The sequence below is a fragment of the Podarcis cretensis genome (genome assembly GCF_951804945.1).
Source record: "Podarcis cretensis genome assembly, chromosome: 2".
Taxonomy (NCBI): Eukaryota; Metazoa; Chordata; class Lepidosauria; order Squamata; family Lacertidae; genus Podarcis; species Podarcis cretensis.
The window spans coordinates 113,377,578-113,396,852 of NC_137171.1; the positions used below are offsets into that span (position 1 = coordinate 113,377,578).

Sequence of the window (19,275 nt, forward strand, 5' to 3'; positions counted from 1 at the left end):
CAGAAATGTGGAGAATCAAATTTAAGATTGCAAAAATTATGAACTGAGGGAACAAGAACCAGCCGGTTCTTCCACCTATTCCCTGGAGCACTGGCTGTGCAAATAAAAAGTTTTACTCCAGCTATGCCAGTCAATATCCCTTGGTCAAGGGATTCGCATTTCTGTGTCGCCTCCGCTTTTGAACCCCTGAATTCCACCTGCAGTTCTGTCGAAGCTCCCTTGCTGAAATAGCTTTCTAGGCACATGGCATCGTGCCAACTTGGTTTCTTAACAGAACTGATGGGGTGTACTTAGAAATATCTAAGTGCCTAAGTATCTAATAGGGATGCGGGTGGTGCTGTGGTCTAAACCACTATGATTGGAAGGTCAGTGGTTCAAATCCCAGCAACGGGGTGAGCTCTCGTTGCTCGGTCCCTGCTCCTGCCAACGTAGCAGTTCGAAAGCACATCAAAGTGCAAGTAGATAAATAGGTACCGCTCCAGCGGGAAGGTAAACGGTGTTTCCGTGCGCTGCTCTGGTTTCGCCAGAAGCGACTTAGTCATGCTGGCCACATGACCCGGAAAAACTGTTGGCGGACAAACGCCGGCTCCCTCGACCAGTAAAGCGAGATGAGTGCCACAACCCAAGTCTTGTTCACGACTGGACTTAACTGTCAGGGGTCCTTTACCTTTAAGTATCTAATATCTGAATACCTACCTGAACCTTTACAGTGATCCATGGAAAATGAAGGAAACCTTTTGTTTTGTTCTGGGGAGTTCCTACAGGCCTCTCCCTCCATTGAAACAATGATTCAGAAATGTGGAAGGATAACATTGTAGTGTTGCATTTCCACAGTTCTCTTAATCCATCCTGGACAGGGCTTTCCTTTTTTCTTTTCTTTTTTGCAAGGCACTACTTTGTGCAGTTAGGGACGCAGGTGGCGCTGTGGGTTAAACCACAGAGCCTAGGACTTGCCGATCAGAAGGTCGGTGGTTCGAATCTCCACGACGGGGTGAGCTCCCATTGCTCAGTCCCTGCTCCTGCCAACCTAGCAGTTCAAAAGCACGTCAAAGTGCAAGTAGATAAATAGGTACCACTCCGGCGGGAAGGTAAACGGGGTTTCCGTGCGCTGCTCTGGTTCACCAGAAGCGGCTTAGTCATGCTGGCCACATGACCGGCTCCCTCTGTACGCCGGCTCCCTCGGCCAGTAAAGCGAGATGAGCGCCCGAACCCCAGAGTCGGCCACGACTGGACCTAATGGTCAGGGGTCCCTTTACCTTTTTTTATGCAGTTATATATTAACACACCCAATTTGTAGCCACGGTCTACATCTGAGATGTTGTCTAACTTTAGTTTCACAGGGTTTTCCTCCTTTTCTTTTCAGAGTCTCTAAGGTCCGCTGATGGGCTTCGAAATCACGATCGCCTGACATTTACTACCATTGCTCTATTAAGCACACTTTGGCCCCTTCTAGGCTGCTGCTATTTTGCAGGTGGGATTAAGGGCATGAGACGGATGGTTCAAGGCCATAGACCCATCTAGTCCAGGACCTTCCTCCCACTGTTTTCGTAGCAGAACAGGACATGTGACCCATGAAAAAGTCTGGCATGCACCTATTTTCCACAGAACAACAACTCCTACCTCTATGGAAATAAGAAAAGCCTTCTGGAATAAGCCAAAGGCCCATCTAGGTCTGCACATACTGTCCCCGTGAGGACAAGGTGCATATTATTAATATTTTTAATTGCTTTTATTATTTATATGCTGCCCATCTGGCTGGGTTGCCTCAGCCACTCTGGGCGGCTTCCAGCAAAATTTAAAACACCACAAAGCATCAAACATTAATAATTTCCCAATTAGGGGACCGCCAAAAGACCCTCAGAGCTGGAGCTCAGTGTCTGGGTTGAATGACGGGGGTAGAGACGCTCCTTCAGGTATTCTGAGCCAAGGCCGTTTAGGGCTTTAAAGGTCAGCACCAACACTTTGAATTGTGCTTGGAAAGGTACTGGGAACCAGTGTTATTTGATCCTGGCAGCCGCTCCCGGCAGTCACGAGTCTGGCAGCTGCATTCTAAATTAATTGTGGTTTCCAAGTCACTTGGTAAATCTACCAAAGAATGGGGGGGGGGGGGGATGGGATTAAGGGGTTTTCACTGGATGAAAAAGGGCATGTGTGCTGTGTCCCATTGGTGGCGGCACTTCGCCCTTCTTATGACAGGAAGTGCTTTACCAGGGGGACACACACACACACAAAAAAAATAAAAAAATAAAAAGTGGGTGGGGGGGGGGGTTCCAAGGAGGGTGAGTTCCCAGGGTGGGGAGTGAAAAAGTCCCTGTTTCCATCTGAGGAATGTTGGAGGGTCTGTTTGATGTGTAACTTCAAATTTTGCTTTGCAAATACATAAGGGGTATTGCCCTCCAGTTTTAACTCACAGATTCTGGAGAGATCATTATTTCAGATATTATCCCAGCTATGGGGTTGTTGCTGCTTGTTTTTGTTTGTTTGTGGTGTTGTTCTAGCAATGATGTAACCGAGCCCAGCTTGTCACATTTGCTCCCCTTGATGCAACTGGGTGAATGTTTCTAGAAACAATACCTGCCCTCCGAAAGGTCTTTGTTCTGTCTCAGGGTGTATCACCTGTCGCTACAAGAAGTTTTTACAATGGCTTAACAGGTGACTCACTGGTGTTCCCCGCCTGCCTGCTGAAAGGCCTTGATGGGAACGACGACGGCACTGTCGGCCACCCCCTGAATAAGAATGAGAAGCATCTTTGTTATAATTTCAATGGCCGAATCCACTTCAGGAGGAGAGGTGTGCAGGGCCGGCTCAAGACATTTTGCCGCTTGAGGCAAGGCAGAAAATAATAATAATAATAATAATAATAATAATAATAATAATAATAATTTATACCCTGCCCTCCCCAGCCAAGAAAGGGCTCAGGGCGGCTGACACCAGGTATAAAAGCAATTGATAGAAATACAACTTAAAAACAATATTAAAATACGACATTAAAATATTAAAATACAGCCTCATTTCATAGGAACTCAAATCAAAAAGTTTTTTTTGGGTGGAAATAGGAGTTCCATCACAGAAAGAGAAAGGAAAAAGGAAAGAGGGGGAGGGGGATCAAGTTGATTCCAAGCCAAAGGCCAGGCGGAACAACTCTGTCTTACAGGCCCTGCGGAAAGAAATCAGATCCTGCAGGGCCCTGGTCTCATGAGACAGAGCGCTCCACCAGGCCAGAGCCAGTGTTGAAAAGGCCCTGGCTCTGGTTGAAGCTAATCTGACTTCCTTAGGGCCCGGGACCTCTAGGGTGTTGCTATTTATGGACCTTAAGGTCCTCCGTGGGGCATACCGGGGCATACCCCCTTGCCATTGCCTCTTCCTCTCCTGCTCCGTCCCCCTTGCCTCTTCCTGAGGCGACCGGGAAGATGGTTCAGGGAAGCCCCAGCACTCTGAAGGGAGCAAAATGGAGGCTGGAGAGGAGCAGGTGGTGGTGACTGGCATGCTACTGGGGCCGCCGAACCTGCCACGGTTTCCAGCTGTCTCCTGCCTGCCACCTGAGGCAACTGTCTCACCAAGGCTAAGGGGGGGGGAGCACATGAGATCTCCAGACCATCGTGTCATAGAAGGTGGGTATTTATCCTTCCTGTCAGGGGAGCTGACAGGGCAAGCCGGTTGTTCGGAGGTCAGAGAAAGAAGAGAGGGACACTTGGTTGACGTGCAGCTAGCTTCCTTATTAAGGAAATCAGGACAAAGAACACACAGAGACTTCTAAAGAGTAATCCTGCCTTAATGAAGCAGTTCTTTGGGCTGACGTGTCTCTCTCCTTTTCCACTCCCTAGTCCTTTGTGTCCAGCCCCTCCCTCTGTGCTCTTCTTCTATACGGCAAGCCCCAAGGGATTCGCTCTGTGTCTGCCTGGCCCTGGCAACATGCAATAAATGCCTCGTTCTAAGAGGAGACGGGGCCAGCAAGCTGCCAGCAGAGAAGCCCTCAGAGTGGTCCTGGGCGAGAACTGCAGGCTCTACCTCCCCTCTGTCATCACTGTTGGCGCCTTCATCCAAACTAGAAACCCGTTCATGCTGTCTTGTCTCTTCACTATCCTCCAAGGGTCCTGCGTCTACCACTTCCCAGCTCATTCCCTCCTCTGAGTTGTGGCCAGTGTCCCTCCATCAGTTCCCAGGCTCGAAATCCTTCTCCTCTGTGCCTTCCCTGGGGGTGGGCGGCTCTTGGCTGGGTCGATTTCCCTGCTCCTCCTCATCCAACCAGTCCCTGACACTTCCAGGCTTGAAGTCTAAGTCAGCAGCTAAAAGGGCTTGCAGAGTCTGCTTTCATTGCCCTGCCTCTAATCCCCATTGTTACGAAAAAATCTAGGTGTGAGGCTGCTCAGTCACCCAACTCGTTGGGCAGAGCCCGCGGGTCCCTGCGGAATGAAGGAGTCCAGCTACTGTTGTAAACAAAAATTGTCCTTTTCCCTTTTGGTGTATCCAAGAGCCCATAGAGTCCTTACATAGGTTCCCTATTGGTAGGAGAGAATAACAAAGGCCAACCAGAGAATATTGAGAAGCAAAGCAGCTAGTAAGCTTGATCTTTATTGATCTGTTGCAACAGGGTGCTCCCCTCACATGCAGGAGAGGAGGAGGGACCCAGAAAAATGGCGCGCAAGGCCTTATAAAGACTTTTGAAATTCCCATCCTGTAGATCAAGACCACCCCTCAGATACATCATACCTACATCACAGAAAAGGCGGTTTTAAAACAGAAATTTGAATGTTGTTTTTCTTCTGTCATTGTTTATCTCCTGTCTGGCAGGTTACTTGTTTGGATTGACTGGGGAGCCTGGCCAGCCTTTTGTAGTGATAAATACTTCGTTCCTGGGCCAGGTCACAGGCTCACACCCTATTCATATCCTAAATGTGCCCTTAAGACAGGATTTGTGAGGAAAGAGACAATGGGGAGGTTTCCCACTTTGACCTTGAGGAGAAAACATTTACTCATTTTAGGAATCAAAATGGTTCCAGGTTGGTATTCCTGTGCTGATCTATGTATGGGCTGTTATGAACATTACCATATATCTAAGACCTCAAAATTCCTATCACACTACCAACCAGAGCAAATAGCTGTAGACCAAAGTTTATTGCGCAACAGGTTCAAAGAGGAATTTTGAACCCCGAGGATGGGGTGACAAAGACTTTAAAATCTTTCCCACCATATCCCAGATGACAGTTCGTACAGCATCATTGCTACATCACTGACATGTCATGAAAGGGGTTACACTAGTTTAACCTTGACAAACTTGTCCAGACAAGTCCTTGGTACAAGATTAGCATAAGCAGACATGGCAGCGCAAGACCCAGGTATAAGATTAGCATAGGCAAACACCACTGAAGTCCCACCACCCAGGGTACAATAGAACTTCCTTTGCATGTCTGGACCCCTTGGCAAGTCTGGTGATGGAATTAAGCTTTCCTTGGCCAGCAATCAGCTCAGCAATTGTCACCTCTGGGCACTTCCTGCAGTCCCTTTTTCAAGGGTAAAATAGCGTTGGAATGGAGGTCTCTGGCAAAGGAGTTGATTTTATATTATTTTTAAAGCTAGGTAACTTTCCTGAGCTGTCAAGTTGAAAGGATACATTTATGCATAATATTTGTAACATTTAACAACTTTAAAGATGTGCCCCTCCCCGTCATTTTCATAACACCATACTACAGGAATACAGTGGTACCTCAGGTTACATACGCTTCAGGTTACAGACCCAGAAATAGTGCTTAGGGTTAAGAACTTTGCTTCAGGATGAGAACAGAAACCGTGCTCCAGCGGCGCGGCAGCAGCGGGAGGCCCCATTAGCTAAAGTGGTGCTTCAGGTTAAGAACAGTTTCAGGTTAAGAATGGACCTCCGGAATGAATTAAGTACTTAACCTGATGTACCACTGCATAAAAGTACATAAACATCTGCGAAGATCAAAGATTTCGCCAACACAAAATTGATTCAGATAACAACACCAGATCAGAAAGTCATATATTGCACAAAGGTAAAACCCACATTTCTTGTTCTGCCTACTTTTGCCCCTGGTCCATGCTCCCATTGACATGTGACTTTAGAAAAGTGCCCAGAAATGAATGCATTTGAAAAAGGGCTGGAAAAGGCTCCTCACCTCTACAAAATGTACCATTGCTTCCGAGAGTTGAGTTCTGAGACAAAGAAACCTGGTTCTGCAAGTGTACTATGGGCATCAGCTACGCACAGCACTGATTGTCCGTTAACTGTGATGCCACCATGACTGTCTCTCCCCCCCCCCTTGGAATGGGCTTGCACTTGGAAAAATTAAATGTACACCTGATGCATTTAAAAACACAAACTCAAGGGCCCAGACTGACAGATGAACCAGTGTTTGATTCACGGGTTTGCATATCTGCCGTTTCAGTTGTCAGAACAGAACACTGCTGGAATCAGGAACACACAAGGAATGTGCCCCAAGAATGCATTAGAGATGCCTTAGCAATGCAATTTTTTTTGGGGGGGGGGAAGGTACAGAAACTAAATCACAGTTCTGCTCAATGGGAATAAACATTAGAACATTAGAGTCCTGCTGAATCAGGCGAACAACCATCTTGTCCAACAACCTGCTCTCACAGTGACCAAACAAAAGCACACACCCCACTTGTGATTCGCAGCAGAAAGAAACAGCAAGTCATCATTGGTGTTTCTCATTCCGTGTTCAATCCTTGTGACTCCAAGGAGATCATGGGCACTTCTGTTGTTGTTGATGTTTAGGCCTTTAGTCGTGTCTGATTCTTTGTGACCCCATGGACCAGAGCAGGCCAGGCACTCCTGTCTTCCACTGCCTCCTGCAGTCTGGTCAAACTCATGCTGGTAGCTTCGAGAACACTATCCAACCATCTTGTCCTCTGTCATCCCCTTCTCCTTGTGCCCTCCATCTTTCCCAACATCAGGGTCTTTTCCAGGGAGTCTTCTCTTCTCACGAGGTGGCCAAAGTATTGGAGTCTCAGCTTCAGGATCTGTCCTTCCAGTGAGCACTCAGGGCTGATTTCCTTAAGAATGGATACGTTTGATCTTGCAGTCCATGGGACTCTCAAGAGTCTCCTCCAGCACCAGAATTCAAAAGCATCCATTCTTCGGCGATCAGCCTTCTTTATGGTCCAGCTCTCACTTCCATACATCACTACTGGGAAAACCTTAGCTTTAACTATACGGACCTTTGTCGGCAAGGTGATGTCTCTGCTTTTTAAGATGCCTTCTAGGTTTGTCATCGCTTTTCTCCCAAGAAGCAGGTGTCTTTTAATTTCGTGACTGCTGCCACCATCTGTAGTAATCACGGGCACTTCTAGACTGCCATTATTTTTTGGTGGTTTCAATCACATATTTCAGGCTTCAGAGTTATAGTTAATCAGAAGGTCTTGCACAACAAACCCTCTTCCCTCCAAAATTTTACCCTTTTTTGCAGACAGAAATGTGGTGGGAAAGTGTACTGGAAAGAGTTGGATAACACTTGCCTTAAGAATATTTCAACAAAAACAGATGTTGATAGATTGGACTCCACAATGCTGAGACTGGTTAATCCTTCACCAGGGCTAGAGAAATTATTACTTTATTGAGGACAGAAAACACTCTGTGTGGCCCAGCAATCTTCTGGGCACACTGGAGTTTTAACTCCTTGCTTTACAGATTTTGCGAAGTGTATCTGAAGTCTTCACTTTATGATAAAACTATCTTCTTCTGCCATCTAGTGGCAGATCATGGGGTATGCTCAATTTCTTTATGCCTCAAGGCAATGAACAACCTATTTCAGCACTGTCGTACCTTGGACCTCAAACGCCTTGCGACTCAAATGTTTTGGCTCCCAAACAATCAAAAACCAGAAGTGAGTGTTCCGGTTTTCGAACGATTTTCGGAAGCCAAACATCTGGTGCGGCTTCCATGGCTTCCGATTGAGTGCAGGAAGTTCCTGCAGCCAATCAGAAGCCGCACCTTGGTTGTCAAACGTTTTCAGAAGTCCAACGGTTTTCTGGAATGGATTCCGTTTGACAACCAAGGTACGACTGTACTGGCTTCAAGACACATCCACTTGGCTTTGACATGGGCCAGTCTATATCACACCCAAATATATATCAGAGAGGACATTTCACATGTAACTTCACACTGGCAGTACCATAGAGATGTACACAGAGTGTGAACACTCCACTAACTCAAGTTGCATGGACACTTTACAAGAATTTTCAATGCTATGTGGGTGGAGGTAGCAGACATTCCAATGAGACTCTGTTAGGCACGATGCAGTCTTCTTCAAGTTGCACCTGAGATTGATGGTAAGATGGAAATTGGAATGTGTGAAACCCCTGTATCTGGGAACATAAATTCCAGTTGGGTTCCTTGGCAGGTAGAAAAGTGAAATGCAGAGAAGTAGGCAGTGTTTACATTAACAATCTGGAGATTCGTTTTAGGTGGTGAACCTAGTTAGCATTTTTAGAGAATGGAACGGACCAAAGTTCAGTTCTCATCATGGACTGGTTGGACATGGTGGAGAAACCTGCTCTCCGTTCTGCTCAGGCACCACCACTGCAAATTGCAGAAAGACTGCAGCGATGAGTCCAGCCAGGATGAGAACCAGTCTGAGATGTTTTGAGTCCAAACAATTAAACCCCTGTGTTGCAAACAATTATCAGTAATATCCAAGGCAACACGATGACCAAGTACAACAATACAATATCAATATAAACTCTTTATATAATCTATACGGAACATTGAACAATATGAAAAACCAAATAAACAGAAATCTATACATCTCTGAAAGTCACAAAATGTGCACTCTTGATGGATTCTCTTGAAAACATAGAACCAAATAAACATAAGATGCAGTGGGTCAGATTCTTATCTGATGAAAACAAGCCGTAAAGCTTTGTTTTATGACGTCCAACGCTGCTGAAGTGGTCCGCAAACAGACGTAGTGAACAGTGATGCCAGATATAGCCACTGTTTTGTAGAATTCTTCAGCACAGCAGAAGGATACAGAAATGCTTCATAAACCCATCTATATGGTGAATGGAATTGTATAACAACAATATCTATGGAGCAGTGGTCATAAAATGCTACTCCAGAGTGGTACAGTAAAGCAAAGGACAGGGCAGTGATACAACGACTACTGTTCATATAGTGAACTCTTCATTTACTGTGTTTGTAATTGTTTAAAAACCAATTTGGGAAAGAAACTACTTTTTGCCATTTTGATGGACCTTTATTGTTTGTTTACAGATAGTTGCCTTGGTGATATTATCTTGTGTCAACTACAGGAGGGTGGCAGGAAAGGTGCCGTGGGCATAGCAGCGAGAGTAGGAGTGCTGGGTCAGCAATGAGAGAAGCCATGGTGGGCTCAGGAAGAGGGTGGGGAGGTGGATCCAGATGTGAATGGCTTCCCCTCGCCTCATGCACAGGCTGTCCCTGGCCAGGATCACCGGAGGCCAAAGTATGGCCTAATTCCTCAGCCCAAGCATATTGTCTTTTGCATAAATGCTGAAGTGTCAGCAGCCAGAGATGGTGTTGAACTTTCAGCGGAAGAGAGGAGAACTAGCCCCGCTGTACATTGGGGAGAGCTGTGTGGAGAGAGTCTCTTCCTTTAAATCCCTAGGAGTTTATCTCAGTGAAGACCTTACTTGGAAAATCAATACAACCCAGGTGGTTAAGAAAGCCCAACAGAGACTCCCATCTCCTCAGAGTATCGCGGAAGAATGCTGTCAATCAGCATTTGATGATCTCCTTCTACCGGTCAACAATAGAAAGTGTCCTTTCATACTGCATCACGGTGTGGTACGCTGGTTTGACATCAACTGATAGGAAGTGCCTACAGAGGGTGGTGAATACAACACAAAATATTATGGGCTGTCCCGTGAATCCACTGGATGACATTGCGGAAGACCGTTGCCTCTGGAGAGTGAGGAAAATTCTCAGGGATGATTCACACCCTGGCCGGCACTTTCTTGATCTCCGGCCCTCAGGCAGAAGATATAGAAGCAGGATTAGTCCCACCAACAGGGTAAAGAACAGCTTCTATCCGTGGGCTGTTAGGCTGCTGAATGAAAAGATCACAACAGGGCAAATGACTTTTGGGTTTGGTGGGTGTGCATCAGTAAATGAGGGGATTTAAGACTAAGAGAGCTGAGGGGGGGGGGGTTGCTCGTGTAATCTCACTGTATACAAGTTGTACAAGTGACAATAAAGCATTTCAATTTCAATTTCTTTGCTTATCTGCTGCTATGCCTCTTTAGCTTCCATGTTATGCTTGTTGGGTCTGCCAAGATAATCTGTATACTTTCGGCTTTATCTCCTTTTAGACAAAACAGAAGCCTCCCTGAACCACTTTCTTTCGTCGTATCTCTTTCTGTACATCTGAGCCACTGAAGCCACACGGTTGGGGAATTAGCTCAAATGGTAGAGCGCTCGCTTAGCATGCGAGAGGTAGCGGGATCGATGCCCGCATTCTCCAGTCAAGACTCTAATTTCTCCCTTTTGGTGTGCATAGAGCAAAGCGTCTTCGGGTCATATTCGGTACAGAAACTCTGGCCTGGGCCCACTTTCAGGGATATTGCAAAGCTGGACAGCCAGGGAATTAGCTCAAACAGAAGAACAGCCTCATCTTGTATCTTGTGCTGTGGGCTGGCTCTGCTGGACAGCTGAGGAATTAGCTCAAGTGGTAGAGCACTCGCTTGGCATGCGAGAGGTAGCAGGATTGAATCCTGAATTCCCCAACCAAGCTTCTGCCCTGTTCCTTTTCCAGCCTCCTTAGGTTGTTTTCCGCATGCTTGCAGAAGTGGCCCGATAAAACAGACTGCATCCGGGAAGGAAAAAACTTGGCAAGCTTTACTGAGCCACAAGCTGCTAGGTGAACCACACAGATCAGGCCAGACCCTGGCAGAAATGAAAAGCACAACTGCAGCTAACATACCGTATTTTTCGCTCTATAGGACGCACTTTTCCCCCTCCAAAAATGAAGGGGAAATGTGTGTGCGTCCTATGGAGCGAATGCAGGCTCCTTGGCTTCAGCGATAGCAACGCGAAGCCTCCGAAGCGCAGAGGGAGAGCTCCCCCCGTGCTCCGGAGGCTTCGCGTTGCTTTCGCTGAAGCCGCCTAAAGTCCCCGGAGCACAGGGAACTCCCGCTGCGCTCCAGGGGCTTCAGGCAGCTATCCGCAAGCCTTCTGAGCGCAGCAGGAGTTCCCGCTGCACTCCGAAGGCTTGCAGATAGCCGCCTGAAGCCTGGAGAGCGAGAGGGGTCGGTGCACACCAATCCCTCTTGCTCTCCAGGCTTCATTTCGCTGGAGAGGCGTTGCACAGTTTCCCCTCTCTGCTCAGATCCCCTTCAGTGAAGCGGGAGGAGAAATGGAAGGGGCTCCGTTTCTCCTGCCGCTTCACTGAAGGGGCGCTGAGCAGAGAGGGGGAGAATTCCCTCCCCCCCCCCCCCCCGTTCTCCACCTCCCATGGTCCGGTGCATCCTATAGAGCGAAAAATACGGTAAATAGTGGACCTGCTACTCTCTTTTCTTTGGATAAAAGGAAACCCGAGCTGGAGGAATCGTCTGTCGTTCTACCCAGTTGCTATGCAGCTGAGCCCATTTTGCACCAAAGGCCTCTAAATGCAACCATAACTATTATTTAGTTCTGCACCCTGAGTGGCCACTGTCATTGCACCCACAAACTGCTTAAAAAGCAAGCCTTATCCTGCATCGTGGGGTGCCATCCTTGGCCACCACTGCTCCAACGGTGCAGGGCATCTAAGTTCTGTCTCATAGAATCATAGAGTTGGAAGAGACCACAAGGGCCATTGAGTCCAACCCCCTGCCAAGCAGGAAACACCATCAGAGCACTCCTGACATATCGTTGTCAAGCCTCTGCTTAAAGACCTCCAAAGAAGGAGACTCCACCACACTCCTTGGCAGCAAATTCCACTGTCGAACAGCTCTCACTGTCAGGAAGTTCTTCCTAATGTCTCCTTCTTGGAGATATTTTTGGATGGTTCTGCTGGGCAATCAGCTCAAATGGTGAAGTGCTTGTTTTGCAGCAGGACTTATGCGTTCGTTCTTCAACCAATCTTCCACTCTTTTCCTTTTGCCTACGAAACCTCCCTGGATCATTTTTTCTGGATCCATTTCTAAAGTCTGCTCCCTCCTCTCTTTTTTGTATGTCTAAGAATTGATGCTTTTGAATTATGGTGCTGGAGGAGACTCTTGAGAGTCCCATGGACTGCAAGAAGATCAAACCTCTCCATTCTGAAGGAAATCAGCCCTGAGTGCTCACTGGAAGGACAGATTGTGAAGCTGAGGCTCCAGTACTTTGGCCACCTCATGCGAAGAGAAGACTCCCTGGAGAAGACCCTGATGTTGGGAAAGATGGAGGGCACAAGGAGAAGGGGGCGACAGAGGACGAGATGGTTGGATAGTGTTTTCGATGCTACCAGCATGAGTCTGACCAAGCTGCGGGGGGCAGTGGAGGACAGGAGTGCCTGGCGTTCTCTGGTCCATGGGGTCACGAAGAGTCGGACACGACTAAACGACTAAACAACAACAAAGACTGGTGATGTTAGGTAGCTGGGGAATTAGCTCAAATGGTAGAGCGCTCGCTTAGCGTGCAAGAGGTAGCGGGATCGATGCCCGCATTCTCCAGGCAAGCCTCCCTTCTCTTTCTTTTGCCATACATAGAGCGGAACCTGGCTGAAACACGTTCTGTGTAATGAAGAAAATGTTTAAATGGGCTATTCCCCAGAGACCAGAAGGTTTCCTTATTGGTGTAATAGGGATGGAGCAGCTAGAATATTATATTTACAGAAATGGGAAGAAGAGAAAGTTCCAGTAAAGGAAGAGTGGCTTTTGAAACTAATGGGCTATGCAGAAATAGCAACGCTGACAGCAAAATTAATAGATCAAAACAATGAACTTTTTATAGAAGAATGGAGGCCTTTTGTGGACTATTTTTTTTTTAAAAAATATTACAGTCGAATGAAATTGCGGGCAGGATTCGAGATAAAAGCAGTGGAAGAAAAATGATAATATAACTGTAATGGAGAAACTTTTTGTAATAGATAAAGATAAAACACAGTGGAAAAGTTTGAGTAAAAATGCTGTGGAGGTGAGGGTGGGAAGTCAAATTATGAAACAGAGTAATTATTTGATTGGAATGTTATTGTGAAAATGTTTGGAAAAATGATGATAAAATCAGATATAGATAGATAGATAGATAGATAGATATAGATAGATAGATAGACAGACGATAGATAGATTGTTGTTGTTGTTTAGTTGTGTCCAACTCTTCGTGGCCCCATTGACCAGAGCACGCCAGGCACTCCTGTCTCCCACAGATAGATAGAGAAACATGTTCTGTGTGACATCTTAGATATGTCATGCATGAGCCAGCAATGGCAGACAGCTCAGGTCTTGTCTCCAAGAGAAGAATAGTCTCTTAGTATCTAAGAGGTATTGGCACTGATACCCAGCTAAATTTCTCCTCCTCCTCCTTTTGCTCTGCAGAATATGAGGCTAGTAGATTTTCCTGTATACAACACAAACAGAAGAATAGGAGAGACTTGGTGGCCGTGTATATCACCTTAAAGATGGTGAGAGCTGACACCGTGCAGTCTCAGTGGACCAAAGACACACCTGGCCATACAGGAGAAAAATTGAGTCCATGAGCCTCCTCAGACCGCAAACCTGATAGCGCTGCACCCTGAGGGACCTCTCAGACTACACCCACCTGCAGCTTTAAAAGTTTAACTCTTTGCTTGGACTTTGGGGTGTGATCCCTTGCCATCACTATTTCAACATTGCATGGCACCCAGAGCCAGCCTGCAGGCGATGAGCCAGCTCTGCAAACGGTCCCACTCCTCCCCCCCCCCCCGAGAAGTGTTTGCAGAGTCTTGCCCTCTCTTCTCCCGATGCCAAGGTTCTACAAATAGAGAAGCACTTTTGGAGTCCCATCACTCCCTGGAGAGGTGAGAGAAAGATCCGCGCTCAGGCATCTGGGTCATAAGCAGGCACAGGAAAAGGTCTGCCAGGCAGCTGGGGAATTAGCTCAAATGGTAGAGCGATCACTTTGCACGCCAGAGGTAGAAGGATCGAATCCTGAATTCCCCACCTGAGCCTCTGCACTGTTCCTTTTGCCAGACATTCAACAAAGCTTTCCTGATTCCTTTTCTAGATCCGTTTCTGAGATCTGCCTCTTGTTCTGTATTTCTGGGCCAATGGAGCCAGGCAGCTGGGGAATTAGCTCAAATGGTAGAGCGCTCGCTTTGCATGCGAGAGGTCGTGGGATCGATGCCCACATTCTCCAGATAAGCTCACAAGCTCTTCCTTTTGCCATACAGTGGTGCCCCGCAAGACGAATGCCTCGCTAAACGAAAAACCCGCAAGACGAAAGGGTTTTCCGATTTTTTAGCGGCTTCGCAAGACGAATTTCCCTATGGGCTTGCTTCGCAAGACGAAAGCCCATAGGGAAATCTCCGGGGACAGCGGGGAAGCGCAGCACCTGTTCTGAAGGCTTGCGGTGGGAGGTCCGGGAACAGAGGAGAAGGCGCGCAGCGATTCTCCTCTGTTCCCGGGGCTTGCGGTGGGAGGAGGGTTTTTCCTCCCCACCGCCAACCTTCAGAACAGCCTCCTCCCACCACAAGCCTTCAGGACAGGTACGGGAACAGAGAAGAAGGCGCGCAGCGATTCTCCTCTGTTCCCGGGGCTTGCGGTGGGAGGAAGGTTTTCCTCCCCACCGCCAACATTCAGAAGGCTGTTCTGAAGGCTGGCGGTGGGAAGAAAAGCCCTTCTCCCCCGCCAGCCTTCAGAAGAGGTCCGGGGACAGACTGTCCCCGGATCTGGTCTGAAGGCGGTCTCCCTAGGAACGCATTAATTGCTTTTCAATGCATTCCTATGGGAAACCGTGCTTCGCAAGATGAAAAATTCGCTAGACGAAAAAACTCGCGGAACGGATTAATTTCGTCTTGCGAGGCACCACTGTACTTTCAACAAAACCTCTATGAATCCCATTCTGGATCCCTTTCTGAGATCTCTCTTTCTTAGTATGTCTGGTCCATTGAAGCCAGGCAACTGGGGAATTAGCTCAAATGGTAGAGCGCTCGCTTAGCATGCGAGAGGTAGCGGGATCGATGCCCGCATTCTCCAGCAAACCTCATGACCTCTTCCTTTTGCCAGGCATTCAACAAAGCTTCCCTGGATCCCTTTCTGGACCCTTTTCTGAGATCTGCCTCTTTTTCTGTATGTCTGGCCCAATGGAGCCAGGCAGCTGGGGAATTAGCTCAAATGGTAGAGCGCTCGCTTTGCATGCGAGAGGTAGCGGGATCGATGCCCGCATTCTCCAATCCCCCCTCCGCTCTCTTCTTTTTGACATGCACACAACAGGGGCTCCAATACCAAGATGAAGATCTACCAGTGAGCGTGTTGATCACACTTTTTAATGAAAGTGAGTCATGGGCAACTTATCACCCTCAGGAGTGGTGCCTCAATAGCTTCCACGTCTGCCACATCAGGAAGAATTAGGTGTTGTTATGTATTGAGCTGAATCCTAGAACAATAGGATCCAGAATGCAGCAGTCTGATTGGTCCGCAGGAGCCACCCAATCCAGCTGCAGGTGGAAGTGAATCAGCGACCTGATTGGCCTGCAGGAGCAGCCAATCAGGCCTCTGGAGGAAGTGAATCTGCAACTTGATTGGCCTACAGGAGCAGCTCGGAATTAGCCAATCACATGGGGCCCTTGTGTAATGCATATACAGTGGTACCTCGGGTTAAGAACTTACCGTATTTTTCGCCCTATGGGACGCACTTTTTCCCATCCAAAAATGAAGGGGAAATGTGTGTGCGTCCTATGGGGCGAATGCAGGCTTCAGGAAGCTCTCCGCAAGCCGTGGGAGCCCACGGGAATTCCCGCCAGGCTCCCACGGCTTGCGGAGAGCTGCCTGCATCCCGAAGCCTGGGGCACACGGTGGAGCGCACCCCGGGCTTCGGGCAGCTCTCCGCAAGCCTGGGGAGACCGGCACAACTTCCCACTGGGCTCCCTAGGCTTGCGGATAGCAGCCTGTTCTGGGGGCTGGGGTCGGGGGAAGCTTGGGCTTCCTGGGGGGGGGGGAATATATTTTTTTTCTTTATTCCTCCCCCAAACTAGGTGCACCCTATGGACCAGTGCACCCTATGGGGCGAAAAATACGGTAATTTGTTCTGGAGGTCCGTTTTAAACCTGAAACTGTTCTTAACCTGAAACACCACTTTAGCTAATGGGGCCTCCTGCTGCCGCCGCGCCACCGGAGCATGATTTCTGTTCTCACCCTGAAGCAAAGTTCTTAACCCGAGGTAATATTTATGGGTTAGCGGAGTCTGTAACCTGAAGCATATGTAACCCGAGGTACCACTGTATAGCTAGACATTTTGGGGAAAGTTTCATTCATTGCTACTACGAGCTGCATAAAGAGCATGTAATTTGCACTCGACTGCGAGTATATTTCAGGTGTGTTCCTCCAAGCCCTCATTCCCAGCATGTTCACACTCCTGTTTAGATGACATCTACACTGGCTTGGTCATGCCCACAGAATGGAAGATTGCAGGATCCCCAAGGATGTGTTGTACAAGGAGCTGGCTTCAAGCACCAGGCCCATCGGCAGACCAACTCTGTGTTACAAAGACGTCTGCAAACGGGGCATGAAGGCTGTCAACATCAGCCCCGCCATCTGGGAATCCCTTGCAGACGACTGCAGTGCCTGGAGACAGACAGTCAGGTTGTACATCCACAGTAGCGGCCAGAGGAGGAAGGACTGCTGGGAGGAGCACAGAGAGAAGATACGCCATGGTGCATCTCTTGGGGAAAAGAGAGGACCCAAATAATTACCGCCCAGTCAGTCTGACATCAATACCAGGGAAGATTCAGCAGTACATGTGAAAAGGATCTAGGAGTCTTGGTTGACCACAAACTTGACATAAGCCAACAGTGTGACGCGGCAGCTAAAAAAGCCAATGCAATTCTGGGCTGCATCAATAGGAGTATAGCATCTAGATCAAGGGAAGTAATAGTGCCACTGTATTCTGCTCTGGTCAGACCTCACCTGGAGTACTGTGTCCAGTTCTGGGCACCACAGTTCAAGAAGGACACTGACATACTGGAACGTGTCCAGAGGAGGGAAACCAAAATGGTCAAAGGCCTGGAAACGATGCCTTATGAGGAACGGCTAAGGGAGCTGGGCATGTTTAGCCTGGAGAAGAGGAGGTTAAGGGGTGATATGATAGCCATGTTCAAATATATAAAAGAATGTCACATAGAGGAGGGAGAAAGGTTGTTTTCTGCTGCTCCACAGAAGCGGACACGGAGCAATGGTTCCAAACTACAAGAAAGAAGATTCCACCTAAACATTAGGAAGAACTTCCTGACAGTAAGAGCTGTGGAATTTGCTGCCAAGGAGTGTGGTGGAGTCTCCTTCTTTGGAGGTCTTTAAGCAGAGGCTTGACAACCATATGTCAGGAGTGCTCTGATGGTGTTTCCTGCTTAGCAGGGGGTTGGACTCGATGGCCCTTGTGGTCTCTTCCAACTCTATGATTCTATGATTCTATCTGCAGCAGCACAACTGGATGCCTGTCTCTCCTGTATTGGTCCCTACAGCTCCAATAGGCGCTGCATCCGTTCAACAGCTTGATGCCCCCTCCCAATGGCGCACTTTTTCATTGTCTCCTGAGATGGATGGATGCCAACAACAACATACCGTATTTTTCGCACCATAAGACACTTTTTTCTTCCTAAAAAGTAGGGGGAAATGTCTGTGCGTCTTATGGAGTGAATGTGTGGTCCCTGGAGTCGAACTGCCCAGGGACAAAAAGCAGATCATACTTTTTTTTAAAAAAAGAGGGAAGTAGATGTTGAAACAAAGCCGCTGATTGGCAAGTGATCGGCAGCGAGATAAGGGACGCTAGCAATAAAGGAGGCTGCCTGGGAGGGGGGGAGGTAAAGACAGCAAACTTGCAAGGAGAGGAGACAGGAAGACCAAATCAATGAGGAGAGAAATTAGAAGAAAGGAGGAGCAGAAAACTGCTCCAGCTAAGGAAAAGACACTAAGGCAAACAAGAGGGAAGGGGGTGTTGAAAGGAAGCAGCTGATCAGTAAGGGAGATAAAGGATGCTAGCGATAAAGGATAAAGGAGGCTGCCTGGGAGGGGGGAGGTAAAACCCGATGGATCCTCAGGATTTTTACATTGGGTCACCCCAAATTCACCATCAGATCACATAGCATGTCCATGGCTACAGCCTGCACCAAAAAAACACACACTCACCGTTGCCTGGGGCCGCAATGGCGCAAAAACGTGGTTAGAAAGCAGGGATCCACATGGATCCTCAGGATTTTTGCATCGGGTCACCCCAAATTCACCATCAGATCACATGTCTGTGGCCACAGCATGAACCACAAAAATCATATATCCACTGTTTCGTTCAGAATACTTTTTTTCTTGTTTTCCTCCTCTAAAAACTAGGTACGTCTTATGGTCAGGTGCGCCTTATGGAACGAAAAATACGGTACCTCAAAAAGTATAGAAAAGCACCCAAAATACTCAATTGACTGAGCTTCTGTCCCTCCCCAGCAGAAGCCTGCCCCCTGTAATGTCCTCTTTTGGGGGGATTTTTACCTGTGATCTCCCAAAAAAAGGCAACAACTTTTTGGGGTAATCTCCCCTCCCCCAAAAAAGCTCAAAAACTTTTTGGGCTCCACCCTATCATAAATCCTGGCCACACCCACGAGCAACAACAAATCCTCCCTCAGTCCCTTTCTGGACCCCTTTCTGAGATCTTCCTCTTTTCTGTATGTCTGGTCCATTGAAGCCAGGCAACTGGGGAATTAGCTCAAATGGTAGAGCGCTCGCTTAGCATGCGAGAGGTAGTGGGATCAATGCCCACATTCTCCAGCAAACCTCACGACCTCTTCCTTTTGCCAGGCATTCAACAAAGCTTCCCTGGATCCCTTTACGGATCCCTTTCTGAGATCTGCCTCTTTTTCTGTATATCTGGGCCAGTGAAGCCAGGCAACTGGGGAATTAGCTCAAATGGTAGAGCGCTCGCTTAGCATGCGAGAGGTAGTGGGATCGATGCCCACATTCTCCAGCAAACCTCACAACCTCTTCCTTTTGCCAGGCATTCAACAAAGCTTCCCTGGATCCCTTTACAGATCCCTTTCTGAGATCTGCCTCTTTTTCTGTATATCTGGGGCAGTGAAGCCAGGCAACTGGGGAATTAGCTCAAATGGTAGAGCGCTCGCTTTGCAT

General features: G+C 47.9%; 2 protein-coding genes and 1 long non-coding RNA gene across 4 annotated transcripts in view; 1 reads left to right on the forward strand and 2 right to left on the reverse strand.

The window, feature by feature from the left end:
• LOC307209077 (protein Bouncer-like) overlaps positions 1-19,275 on the reverse strand; it is a 51,252-nt gene that overhangs the window by 24,096 nt on the left and 7,881 nt on the right. The window lies entirely within an intron of this gene.
• Positions 1-19,275, forward strand: part of LOC307208935 (uncharacterized protein) — a 33,278-nt gene that overhangs the window by 3,168 nt on the left and 10,835 nt on the right. The window lies entirely within an intron of this gene.
• LOC307211259 lies at positions 4,540-8,846 on the reverse strand. Its single transcript, XR_013836359.1, has 2 exons — positions 5,924-8,846; positions 4,540-5,704 (listed from the first exon to the last, which is right to left on the reverse strand). It is a non-coding gene; the product is annotated as an uncharacterized lncRNA (long non-coding RNA).